This window comes from Schistocerca piceifrons, chromosome 1 (assembly GCF_021461385.2).
Source record: "Schistocerca piceifrons isolate TAMUIC-IGC-003096 chromosome 1, iqSchPice1.1, whole genome shotgun sequence".
NCBI classification, from domain to species: Eukaryota; Metazoa; Arthropoda; class Insecta; order Orthoptera; family Acrididae; genus Schistocerca; species Schistocerca piceifrons.
In genome coordinates this window covers 499,709,252-499,723,686 of record NC_060138.1, presented here as the reverse complement: position 1 = coordinate 499,723,686, position 14,435 = coordinate 499,709,252, and the positions used below count along the sequence as shown (strand labels likewise).

General features: G+C 43.0%; 1 pseudogene; it reads right to left on the bottom strand.

The window, feature by feature from the left end:
* Positions 1-5,594: 5,594 nt before the first annotated feature.
* On the bottom strand, positions 5,595-5,712 carry LOC124726865 (annotated as a pseudogene).
* Positions 5,713-14,435: the final 8,723 nt, after the last annotated feature.

The window sequence follows — 14,435 nt, the reverse complement described above, 5'->3', positions numbered from 1 at the left end:
TTTACATTGTCGAGCGCTTTCTCCTGGTCGACAAATCCTATGAACGGGTCTCGATTTTTCTTCAGTCTTGCCTCCACTATCAACTGAAACTCTAAAACTCCCTCTCTGGTGCCTTTACCTTTCTCAGCGTACAGGCTGAGTAACCTCGAGGTAGGCTACAATGCTACCGCATTCTCAACCACAGCTTCCTTTTCATGCCCTTCCACTCTTGCAGTTGTATAATGGTTTCTAAACAGGTTGTAAATAATGTTTGGCTCCCATTATTTTCGTCATTCCACTTTCAGAATTTCCTGTTATAAGCTCAGCTGGTACAGCCAGTATAAACACTGTCGTCGATAAATCCACGATAATGAAAATCAAGAAGTGTCTTATTACTGTATATTGTTAATTTTTACTTTTGGACCGTCTAACTACAACTGAATGAAACACTATTTTCGTGCCTTATGCGTTTCTCTTTATTCTCTGCAAGACATCTTCAGTCGCCGGGAATATGTACATATTTTTACTATTTAGTTCACATAGGTTATAAACAGTTCTGGAGGATGGTTTTCCTATGATGTATTATATTTTAAATTCTACTTACAGGTTCCGCGGACAATTTTCTACAAGTTGTGTTTTTGTTCAGTTTTTGGCGCTGTTTCTCTTCTTATAATTGACCTTTTTTTTTCACGCTTCACAGCGCTAGGAACTGAACACTTGTTTTGTTGTTATGTTTTGGTTTGTGTTGTCGACTGTCGGATGTTATTGCCAAAGATCGAATGTTATTGCCAACATTTGAGTGTAGTATTTCGTGATATCACACGCACACACACACACACACACACACACACACGCACGCACGAACGCACGCACTCTCTCTCTCTCTCTCTCTCTCTCTCTCTCTCTCTCTCTCACACACACACACACACACACACACACACACATACACACACACACAAATATGCATACACAAACAGATCTGGCAACACAAACCAAAACATAGCATCAAAACAAGTTTTCATTTCCCAGTGCTGTGAAGTGTGAAAAAAGCGTCAAATGCCAACTACAAAACAGCTTGTAGAAAATTGTCCACGGAGCCTGTAAGTAAAATTTAAAGTACCACTACGTCATAGAAAAACAAGCCAGTAGAACTGTTTATGACCTCTATATACAGTGTGCATATTTCAGGCGAGTGAAGATTCCTTGCCGAGAATAAAGACGAAACGCGTATGACACGAAAATTGTTTCATTCAGTTGGAGGTAGACGGTCCGAAAATGAAAAATTATCAATATATCGTAATATTACACCCAACTGAGGATGACAGGACTACAGAAGTTGAAGATGTCAAGAAGTGGCATTTGTGACAATTGAAGCGGCCATACTGTGGTCCTAGATCAATTTAACCACTAACCGGAAAACTGATCACTGTGGTAAGCTCGAAGTTCGTTAAGGCAGCACAGCAGTGCGACGTATTGTTGGGAATTTTTTAAAGCCATTGTTATCATCTTCATCAGTCTGCAGATATAAAAAAAGACGGTTCTTGCATATCACATTTTCTAAAACAATTATCCGAACGTAATACCAGTTATAAGACTATGAACAGTCGCAATTAATTTAATTACAGTTCCAACATTGTGAAGTTTTGTTTTTATCGCTGAAAAGATATGTGCTAACCTGTTAACGATTACGAGTTAAAAACCGTAAGATATTCAAATAAGAGTACCTTCGTCCTTACGTCATGCTTCATTACACTGGGTAAATCAACTGCTCTCATTGTTTGTATGAAATCAGACTGAAATACCTCTGCTTTCCTGCAGAACACTCCGTACTGCCACGAAATACGGCTTGAACTCTATTGTCATTTCAGAATGTAGAACATTTCTGTACGGATCGCATCCATTGGTTTTCGTATGAGGAATAATGAAAGGAACATACTACAAATACTACAAAGGAATAGATGTGAATTCAATTATGGAATATTCCACCAGAATAAAGTATACAGGGTGGTCCATTGATCGTGACCGGTCCAAATATCTCACGAAATAAGCACCAAAGGAAAAAACTACAAAGAACAAAACTCGTCTAGCTTGAAGGGGGAAACCAGATGGCGCTATGGTTGGCCCGCTAGATGGCGCTGCCATAGGTCAACCGGATATCAACTGCGTTTTCTTAAATAGGAACCCCCATTTTTATTACATGTTCGTGTAGTCCGTAAAGAAATATGAATGTTTTAGTTGGACCACTTTTTTCGCATTGTGATAGACGTAACATTCCGCCAGGGCGGACGGTATTTGCTTCGTGATACATTGCCCGTGTTAAAACGGACCGTTTACCAATTGCGAAAAAGGTCGATATCGTGTTGATGTATGGCTACTATGATCAAAATGCCCAGCGGGCGTGTGCTATGTATGCTGCTCGGTATCCTGGGTGACATCATCCAAGTGTCCGGACTGCTCGCCGGATAGTTACGTTGTTTAAGGAAACAGCAAGTGTTCAGCCACATGTGAAACGTCAGTCACGACCTGCAACAAATGATGATGCCCAAGTAGGTGTTTTAGCTGCTGTCGCGGCTAATCCGCACATCAGTAGCACACAAATTGCGCGAGAACCGGGAACCTCAAAAACGTCGGTGTTGAGAATGCTACATCAACATCGATTGCACCCGTACCATATTTCTATGCACCAGGAATTGCATGGAGACGACTTTTAACGTCGTGTACAGTTCTGTCACTGGGCACAAGAGAAATTACGGGACGATGGCAGTTTTTTTGCACGTGTCATTCACCAACAGCGGTAACGTAAACCGGCATAATATGCACTACTGGGTAACGGAAAATCCACGATCGCTGCGACAAGTGGAACATCAGCGACCTTCGCGGGCTAATGTATGGTGCGGCATTATGGGAGGAAGGATAATTGGCCCCCATTTTATCGATGACAATCTAAATGGTGAAATGTATGCTGATTTCCTACGTAATGTTCTACCGATGTTACTGCGAAATGTTTCACTGCATGACAGAATGGCGATGTACTTCCAACATGATGGATGTCTGGCACATAGCTCGCGTGCGGTTGAAGCAGTATTGAATAGCATATTTCATGACAGGTGGATTGGTCGTCGAAGCACCATACCACGGCCCGCACTTTCAGCGGATCTGCCGTCCACGGATTTCTTTCTGTGTGAAAAGTTGAAGGATATTTGATATCGTGATCCACCGACAACACCTGACAACAAGCGTCAGCGCAATATCAATGCATGTGCGAACATTACGGAAGACGAACTACTCGCTGTTGAGAGGAATGTCGTTACACGTATTGCCAAATGCATTGAGGTTGGCGGACATCATTTTGAGCATTTATTGTATTATTGTGGTATTTACAGGTAATCACGCTGTAACAGCATGCGTTCTCAGAAATGATAAGTTCACAAAGGTACATGTATCACATTGGAACAACCGAAATAAAATGTTCAAATGTACCTACGTTCTGTATTTTGATTTAAAAAGCCTACCTGCTACCAACTGTTCGTCTAAAATTATGAGCCATTTGTTTGTGACTATCACAGCGCCATCTGTCACAAAGCGAAAAAAGTGGTTCAACTAAAACATTCATATTTTTTTACGTACTACACGGATATGTAATGAAAAATGGAGGTTCCTATTTTAAAAAACGCAGTTGATATCCGGTTGGCCTATGGCAGCGCCATCTAGCGGGCCTACCATTGTGCCATCTGGTTTCCCCCTTGAAGCTAGACAAGTTTCGTTCTTTGTAGTTCTTCGTTTGACGCTTATTTCGTGAGATATTTGGCCCGGTCACGATCAATGGACCACCGTGTATATACTGTAACGATAAAGGCCGCTGGCCTTGAAAAAACATTCTCGATGACGCACAAAATATAATTTTAGAGGCGAAATTTAACGCATGGCACATGAGGCATCAGAACCCCATTCATCGTCTGAATTTATGTTTTATCCTTTAGGTAGCAGTTACTATACCAGTTTGAAACTCTTCTCCCTCTGCTTTTGTGTGCTACTATATCTCATCTCTCCTATGCTATCATTACTGACTTTAAAAATCTACTTATACTTCTTGCTACGATCTTAGTCTTCCATATCATTCCAATACTTACGCTACTGGTACGTACATTACCTATCACTGGTTACCTTAGGACGAATCGTGTTAAGTTTTTCCATCTGCTGATAAAGGTTTCCAGCAGATGTGATTTTAAAATTTCTGTAGCTGTCCACTTAATCTGTAACATTATTTGTATCCTTGTTTTTTCAGAATTATAAAAAGTCTAGGTTTTCAATTCCCCAGTCTCCAGGTTCCACTTCTCTGCGTTGTTGAGTTACAAATACACAGATGACATATATTTCTGACATCATTTAAGGTTAATAGATATCTTTTATTGGAGCTACATAACTTTTATGAATTTGCACTTCGATAATTGTGTGATTCTAACTAACAGACACCAAAAATCTTTATTGTGCACCACCATTGCCAGGTTTCCTGTTTTAAAAGGCTATAATTTTCTCGGAAATAAGAGACTATCTTTTTATGCAAATGTCTTATTCACGAAGCTGTTGTCAGAGCAGTCTTTGCGGTAGAATAAATGTAATGAGAAGAAGGCTTGCACAAATTGTGCTTGACGTAATTCTTGTTGAAGGGAAATGATCACAGCAAGAGATAGTCCAACAAAACGCAAGTCTTCATTCCGTCTTCCAATGAGACACCATCGCGCTATAATAAAACCAAATAGCGGAAGAGCTGCGATTCTGAACTTGCGTTTTGGAAGCAAACGAACAGCGACAAACCGGTATTCAGCCGTCATCCGCGGCCGTAGAGGCTGTGCAGGCGATAAGGGGTCTGAAGCGTCCGTGGACGGCCGTGAGTTGGTGGTTTAAGTAGCCTCCCAGGGCGTATATCTCAGGCAGGCACACCCAGGCCGTTGCGCGGAGCTTCATCTGAATAATGCTGCCATATCCTCGCCCGATAGCGGCAATGTCTTCATTCAGACAAGCTGCGGGCGCAGTGCTGGCCACACATGGCGGTAACAGCAGAACCAGGGGCGTGACGGCCCGCTGTACGAGCGTACAGAACAACAAGTGTTCAGCGAACCTTGCCTTACCTCCTGTGTGGCTTTTCAAGACCTCTCCTCTGTCAACAAAGGCGTGTTTCTCACAGGAACGATTATACTTCAGAAAGTAGGCTCCTAAATTACAATCATCTCTGCTTTCTTCAAGCTAGGAGCGTAAACTATCGAAATCTATTACGTTATTTTTATTATTTTTAATAGCAATGGGTCTCCAATCTGTCCTACGTTTTTATTCTACTGAAGTTAAGTGGCTATAATCAAATCGATGTTTTTTCCCTCAAGTTACTTATTTCGCATATGGCTAGCATCATGTCACACACACTCCGTCTTCAGGCCACGAGTGGCCTATCGGGACCATCCGACCGCCATGTCATCCTCAGAGGAGGATGCGGATAGGAGGGGCGTGGGGTCAGCATACCGCTCACCCTGTCGTTATTATGGTGTTCGTGACCGAAGCCGCTACTATTCGGTCGATTAGCTCCTCAATTGGCATCACGAGGCTGAATGCACCCCGAAAAATGGCAACAGCGCAAGGCGGCCCGGATGGTCACCCATCCAAGTGCCGACCACGCCCGACAGCGCTTAACTATGGTGATCTCACGGGAACCGGTGCATCCACTGCGGCAAGGCCGTTGCCATCATGTCACACAGGGTAATTGTTTTTCTTTAACGTTACATCTACAGATATTTAAAAGAAAGTCGTGATTATAAGTTGATTAAATTTTCAATATTTACAAATCACAGAAAATCACACGCTTAAGTCCAACTGCTGAACATACGCAACTGATCCCTTAGTTGGGAAGAGGAACTACTCCGGATCACCACGAAATGATCGATTTTGGCACCTACGTATGATATGCTGCACCGTTTGTCGCTCTGCTCACATCACAGCTGCAAGATGTTGTTGATCCGCACTTGTACATTGAGTCAGCACATTTTCCACTATTTTTCCTTTACTGAGTGCAGACCAGATCTTGCGATGCACTTCAAACCCTAGTGGCCTGGGCAAGATGCATGGCATCTTCAGCTGTTCTAGGGGTACCGCTGTCCTGCCATATTCTTGTCCATCGGTCTGCTGTTGTTGCTCCGTTGCCAACCAGAGATTTTGCACCTTGTAGAGGTGACGGGAGCGAAGTTTTTTTTTACTCAGTCACGGAATGTCCTCATGTATAGGGAGATAAGGGTCACCATCTTGAGAGCAGCTTCACCGCGCAGAAATGGGGGAACTATATGGCTGAGAAAGCTGGTGTATTTCTGATTGTTCTTGTGATAGAGCGCGTAGTCTGGTTGACCTGCGTATCGCTGAGCTTAGTGTGGTGTCACCGCCAGACACCACACTTGCTAGGTGGTAGCCTTTAAATCGGCCGCGGTCCGTTAGTATACGTCGGACCCGCGTGTCGCCACTATCAGTGATTGCAGACCGAGCGCCGCCACACGGCAGGTCTAGTCTAGAGAGACTCCGTGGCACTCGCCCAGTTGTACAGCCGACTTTGCTAGCGATGGTTCACTGTCTACATACGCTCTCATTTGCAGAGACGACAGTTTAGCATAGCCTTCAGCTACGTCATTTGCTACGACCTAGCAAGGCGCCGTATTCAGTTACTATGTCTTCTGAACAGATAATATTGTGACTCATGTACCGTCAAGAGCGACGTTCATCATTAATGGGTTAAAGTTATCAAACTAATTACGTCCGCTTTCTGAATTCTAATTCCTTGTCATGTCGCAGACCTCACGTCAGTATAGTCCTTCCCTCCCCACGCCAGCCTGCGTGAGCTAAAACGCGTGCATTTCGGCCTCCACCAGTAACACGGTGTTGGCTCTTCTGCCAACACAACACTTAGTGCATGGGCCGTTGATCCAGACTGTAGCGCATTATTCTGCCACAGGGTGCACCAGTGAAAGAATAGATGTTCTTAGAGTAGGAGCTGATGTTCCCCATGTCGTGCCACAAAATTTCTGCAATATGTTGTTTCTTGATTTCATTTCAGTGGCAGTTTTCAGTAAGTGCCGAACGTCTTGTCAAGAATGACCCCTAAATAACGTGGACTTTTGTTATAGTGTTGCTGGTTCCCTTCAAAATATATCTTTGTGTACTTGTTTAAAAGCTTGTTGTTAAAATGGAAGGTGGTGACTGCGGTTTTGGCAGCAATTTGCTGTAACCTCCAGTCAGAGCAGTATTTGCCAATAATTTGTAGGTCTTCTTTCAAGACAGAGTAACGCCCGGAACTTTGTGCGTCGCAGCAAGACCCCAATCTGCAGTATGTCCAACTCTAAGAGCATCCGAGATGTACAAAAGAGTCTACACCGAATTAAAAGAGAGAGAATAGTCACTGGGATTATGTCTTAGACACCCGAGCTCAATTATAGCTGGGAGAAGATTCCTGCTCATAGACTACCGCAAGTTACGGGGCATTTACAGACATCGGTCTGTTCTGTATGCAACCATGACAGCTATGGAAGACGATTGTCCACAGATTGGCATCAACAGAAGGAGGTATGCTGTCTAGGAACTGGTTGCGTTTCTATGCTACGTGCTGTAGGGTTTTAAGCAGTAACTACTGAATCATGTATTATTTATTATGTTACCCAGAATAGTCTGAAACTCAACGAATTTGTCTCCGATCAGTAGAATAGATGGTAAAAGCTGGTAGCTTCCACACCTCTGTCCGATTTTCTACTCAAAAAATGTAATGTGTTGGACGTCTATTAGTAATTCATACCCGCTAAACTGATTCCAGATTTCCGAGCAGGCGCTCTTTCTTCTACCTTCAGACTTCCTACTAATACCGGTGTTGTAATTAGAAGGAACCATTCCCTCACACCTTCGTCTGTTATCCGACAACAAGGTACGAAGCCTCTGCATTCCAACTCCATTGTGTTAATAGTGAAGTTGTAACATTCTTGGAGGATTCTGAAAACGGATTACCTATGAAAGTAGTCCGTATATCCACGTAACTAATAAAAGCCCCGTTAAACAAAATGTTTGGACCTATGAATCAAGTTAGTAATGCGATCTGAGTACAAAGAGTTTGTAGAGAATTTCCTGCAGAGTGAACACTTACTTTTTTCGCAATCATTTGCAACAGGCGTAGCAAAAGGAAATTAAATTTAAATTAACGTGAGTAATCGCATCAGATATCTTACCGAGCATAAATATCCGTAAAACTAAGTGGCTTGTGGCTCCGTGCATTGCAGTTGGCATGTGGGCCAAACCTGTTATAATAACTCGCACGTACAAAGCATACAGAGAGCACATTTCCTATCGAATAAAGCAATACGTCTCTGCCAGCTGCGTCAAAACTGACACCTTTTCTGCTGAAAAGCCTATCGATAGACGAGGGCAACAAAGGGTATGTTTATTGTGAAAACTGTAAGAATTTTATTCAGAAGTTATTTTGGAAATTTGTGGTAAGGACTATGGGACCAAACTGCTGAGGTCGTTGATCCCTAGGCATACACACTAATTAATCTAACTTAACCTAACTTAGGCTAAGAACAACACATACACTCATGCCAGAGGGAGGACTCGAACCACCGACGGGGGGAGAATCGCGAATTGTGACAAGACGCCTGAGACCGCGCGGCTCAGAAGTCATACAAAATTATCGAATTAGTTCGAAAAGTTGCTAACGGATGGCGCTGGAAGCTGTACAGCTCGTACAGTATTAGCGTGCATAATTAAACTTTTGCAATTGTATCATATCATAGAAATGTCCACCTCTCACAGTATGGAGGTGGCGTAAACGGACAACGGAATTTGCCATCACATACTGTAGTTTCTCAACGCAAATTGGTTGACATGACACACAGATCGCCGATTCAAGCTCATCTAACTTGGTGAAATGGTTCCGATAGACAGTGTCTTTCACTGTGCCCCACCAAGAGTAGTCACAAGAAGTCAGGTCGGATGAATGTGAAGGCTAATTCATCTCTGCCCCAGTAAATTTGCAATAATCCTACACAACAGTTCTAGTTCCGAAGTATCCATCAAGAAAGCGAAACACCTGTTCAGCGCGATGTTGTCTGACCCCATCCTGCATTAACCACTCGGTGCCTGGTTGATCCTCCAACGCTAGCTGTGTTACGACACGTCGTTCCAAAACTCTACTGTAGCATTTACTAATCTACATCAACATCTGCATCTACATTGATATTTTGCAAATCACATTTAAGTGCCTGCCAAAGGGTTCATCGAACCACCTTCACAATTCTCTATTATTCCAATCTCGTATAGCGCGCGGAAAGAACGAACTCCTATATCTTTCCGTACGAGCTCTGATTTCCCTTATTCTATCGTGGTGATCGTTTCTCCCTATGAAGGTCGGTGTCAACAAAATGTTTTCACTTGCGGAAGAGAAACTTGGTGATTGAAATATCGCGAGAAGATTCCGTCGCACCGAAAAACGCCAGCCAAAATCCTGTATCATTTCAGTGACACTCTCTCCCATATTTCACGGTAATACTAAACGTGCTGCCCTTCGTTGAACTTTTTCGATGTAGTCGGTCAGTCCTATCTGGTAAGGGTCCCACACTGCGCAGCAGTATTCTAAAAGAGGACGGACAAGCGTAGCGTAAGCAGTCTCTTTAGTAGATCTGTTACATTTTCTAAGTGTCCTGCCAATAAAACGCAGTCTTTGGTTAGCCTTCCCCACAACATTTTCTATGTGTTCCTTCCAATTTAAGTTGTTCGTAATTGTAACTCCTAGGTATTTAGTTGAATTTACGGCCTTTAGATTTGCGTTATTTATCGTATAACCGGATTTCAACGAATTCCTTTTAGCACTCATGTAGATGACCTCACACTGTTCGTTCATCCCACGAGAAAAGTTCCAATAATGCCTCTTCCGCATACAGCACACAAAACAATAAACTTGGGAGAATAGAGTGGTTTCGCTTCACACAAACGGGTATTTTCGGAACCCTAGAATCGCCAATTTCTGTTACTCACGACTCCATTCAGGTACAAGTATGTTTCATCTGTGAACCAGATGCCACCAATCACTGTGAGAACCTGGTTCGCAGAGTCAGCTCTTTGTATAACAGCTCGTGCAGGTACGGCTAAGTGACAGGATTTTGAATGTTGACATGTGTAGTCTCTGTCTCAATATATTCTGCGAGTTGGAACGCTTCAAATCAGTCTCTGTTGCAATTCTTTGGACGGATTTCCAAGGATTTTGCTGAATAATTCCAGAAAATTTGACGATATTTTCAGGAGTGGCTACAGTTTTCCTGGGGCCAATATTCCCCGCTGGTCATCATCCACGCTGCCTGTCCTTTGGAATTTGGTGAAGACTTTGCGAATGTTTTCGCACTGGGTCTTCTTAGCACATTACAGCGTGTTTGAAAACTGCTTCTTGTTGCCGTAGGATTATGTTCTAACGTGTGGCATTCCAGTGCTAGAAAAACTCGTTGTTCAATCGAATACATGATTTCAACACCTTCTTTCGGCACGCTAACCTCCTTTCATGTTTCAGCGGTGGAAATGATAATACATGGTATAATCCATACGAATCGGTAACAACGGATAAAGGTTGGATAAAGATTCACTGATACGGAATGGGACAAAACTGACAGTACTACAATTCGGACGAATTAATATTAAACAGATTCTGTGCCGAGCCTCGAAACAGACTGTCCTCACAAAGACTCGTAGACTAAGTCTCCAACAGCGAAATGCTGAGGTCATCGGCCCCTAGACTTACACACCACTTACACTAACTTATGTTAAGAACAACACACACGCCGCCCGGAGTGGCCGAGCGGTTCTAGGCGCTTCAGTCTGGAACCGCGCGACCGCTTCGGTCGCACGTTCGAATCCTGCCTCGGGCATGGATGTGTGTGATGTCCTTAGGTTAGTTAGCTTAAAGTAGTTCTAAGTTCTAGGGGACTGATGACCTCAGATGTAAAGTCCTATAGTGCTCAGAGCCATTTGAACAACACACCCACCCGCGCTCGAGGGAGGAATCGAACCACCGGCGGGAGGGGTATGAATCGTCCCCTTAGAAAAATTAATGAATCACTGTGCTGATAAACCTCTTACATTATTTGATTTTCAAACAGCTAAGCAGAACTGAACGTACTCAGACATTTCGCTCTTTACCTATTCTGATCAACACTAAACTGACAGCCAATATTTTTAGCGCAACGCAATCTGACTTTCAATAATCCCTACAAGAGAATGGCCCTGACTAACATTAACCTATACGTTTGACAAATCACTTCCCTCAAAAAAATCTTCGTTACTCGAACAACTGCAATACAGCGAGCGCCACTACTGCCAGCTAAATAAAAGATTGAAACTACTGAAGGCACTAACTACTGCTAGGCATAGTTAGCAAATGAAAGATTTTGATAGAGAACAAGCAATGTATTCACCTTAATAGTGTTCGAAAGTCATAATATATATATATATATATATCAGTCCATGATAACCAATATTAAAAATTTACTCTTTCTGATGGATACACGCCCAGATCGTCCGCTCTCAAAATCCTGCCATCTCTCTCCCCACATCCACCACTGTTGGCGGCTCACCTTCAACTGCGCAACGCTACGCGCTGTTAACAGCCAACTGCCCAACACTACAGTAGCATATACTACGACAATGCAAACCAACCACAGCCTTCACACAGCACAGTCAGTGATTTTCATATAGAGCGCTACTTGGCGTTACCAACATAAAAACCTAAACAGCCTACTTACAGGGGCCGCACAATCCCCTCTTTTAACCCAAAGTAGTCTCGTTTCCCAGACGAAGAAATATACCTGTAGCACATCGCCACACACATTCACTGGCTTATTCTTATCCTTACACGGAACAGAATTAGAAATGGTAGCCATTGTTGCTACGTCATCTCTTTGGAAACCGCCATTGTCAAAACAGTTTACTTAGTTTTTGGATCAGTTCAAAAATGGCTCTGAGCACTATGGGACTCAACATCTGTGGTCATCAGTCCCCTAGAACTTAGAACTACTTAAACCTAACTAACCTAAGGACATCACTCACATCCATGCCCGAGGCAGGATTCGAACCTGCGACCGTAGCGGTCACGCGGTTCCAGACTGACGCGCCTAGAGCCGCTCGGCCACACCGGCCGGCTTTTTGGATCAGTGATGCGTATGCTGAAATCTTTGAACTGCGTGTCAAAATCGTCTCTCTCTGTTTTGTTTTTTTGTACAAGTACTGCCAACTTCACGCGCAGTTCTAGGGAATCGGGTCAAAACCAAACTGCTATATCGCTTGAAATGAAGATGGAGCTGCTAAATACAGTTGAAAGAAAAGTTTGTCGAAACAAGATATCTGTTTAGCTTTGGTACGGCCACACTGTCGACGATGGTAAACACAGAGATCAAACAAAGGCAAATATCGAGTGCAGTTTGTTCGAACCAGAGAGGAAACTTATGAGAACGGATAAACACGAAAATGTAGAGCCATTGTCATTCGATTCAAACAAGCAAGGTCTCAGAATACTGTCATATCAGCAGCTTTACTGCCAGAAAGAGATGACGAACTTCCAGAATTAATAAGTAGTGAATTTTTGCACAACCAAGCTAGCTGGAACGTTTCAAGAAAAAGAAAGACATAATGTAGGAAAAAAAGTAATGCGGTAAACCAAGTTTTACCAAATGTGATCAAGGTAGGTGAGTCTACGATGCTTTCAATACCGGAACAATGATGCGAAAAATGATTATAGTGGCAACCGCTGCTTCCTCAGAAATACTTGCAACGAACTCATCGAAAAGATAACGCGGAAGTCATGAAACCGTTGATGTACTTTGTATTAAGGACATTGACTGACAGCCAAACAGAAACAAAAGTAACAACGGCCTGGAGTGCTTTCAGTAAACTAAGTAGGGATTAAAAGACGCGATTAGGAAATCAATTGATATTTTGAAACGCAAATATTTGGGTCGACATTTGTAAAACTCTAATTCCTCTCTCTCAAACCCCACCCTATGGGTAGAGAGGGAGAGTTTTAGTTGTAGCGAAACAGAACTTACGGAGTAAATAAGTATTTTTTATTTATCCGTAACCATTTCCCACCCAAAAATGAGAACATGAATTTTCTTGAATTACGGAGCCAACTACCAAGAATCAAAACAAATGACTAGGCCAAAATGTACGTAGTTTTTTTATGTAGAATCTGATTCTGCAATAAAAAATTGGAGTTTCAATTTGAAATTTTAAAGTTGCCTTCCGCCCCACCCCTAGGGGGCTGGGGTGGCGGGCTAATTTTAGCACCAGCAGATGTCCCCCTCGAAAATAATCAACTTTGTGTCCTACCCATTTTTTCGTATGAAGCTTATTGTTCGAGTTATTCTGGTTTCTCAACTTACAGTTTACACTCTGTATACAGGATGGTCCATTAATAGTGACCGGGGCCAAATATCTCACGAAATAAGCATCAAACGAAAAAACTACAAAGAACAATACTCGTCTAGCTTGAACGGGGAATCCAGATGGCGCTATGGTTGGCCCGCTAGATGGCGCTATCATAGATCAGACGGATATTAACTATTTTTTTTTAAATTAGGAACCCCCATGTTTTATTACATAGTCGTATAGTACGTAGAGAAATATGAATGTTTTAGTTGGACCACTTTTTTCGCTTTGTGATAGATGGCGCTGTAATACTCACAAACGTATAAATACGTGGTATCATGTAACATTCCGCCAGTGCGGACGGTATTTGCTTCGTGATACTTTACCCGTGTTAAAATGGACCGTTTACCAATTGCGGAAAAGGTCGATATCGTGTTGATGTATGGCTATTGTGATCAAAATGCCCAACGGACGTGTGCTATGTACGCTGCTCGGTATCCTGGACGACATCATCCAAGTGTCCGGACCGTTCGCCGGATAGTTAAGTTATTTAAGGAAACAGGAACTGTTCAGCCACATGTGAAACGTCAACCGCGACCTGCAACAAATGATGATATCCAAGTAGGTGTTTTAGCTGCTGTCGCGGCTAATCCGCAAATCAGTAGCAGACAAATCGCGCGAGAATCGGGAATCTCAAAAACGTCGGTGTTGAGAATGCTACATCAACATCGATTGCACCCGTACCATATTTCTATGCACCAGGAATTGCATGGCGACGACTTTGATCGTCGGGTACAGTTCTGCCACTGGGCACAAGAGAAATTACGGGACGATGGCAGATTTTTTGCACACGTTCTATTTAGCGACGAAGTGTCATTCACCAACAGCGGTAACGTAAACCGGCATAATATGCACTATTGGGCAACGGAAAATCCACGATGGCTGCGACAAGTGGAACATCAGCGACCTTGACGGGTTAATGTATGGTGCGGCACTATGGGAGGACGGATAATTGGCTCCCATTTTATCGATGG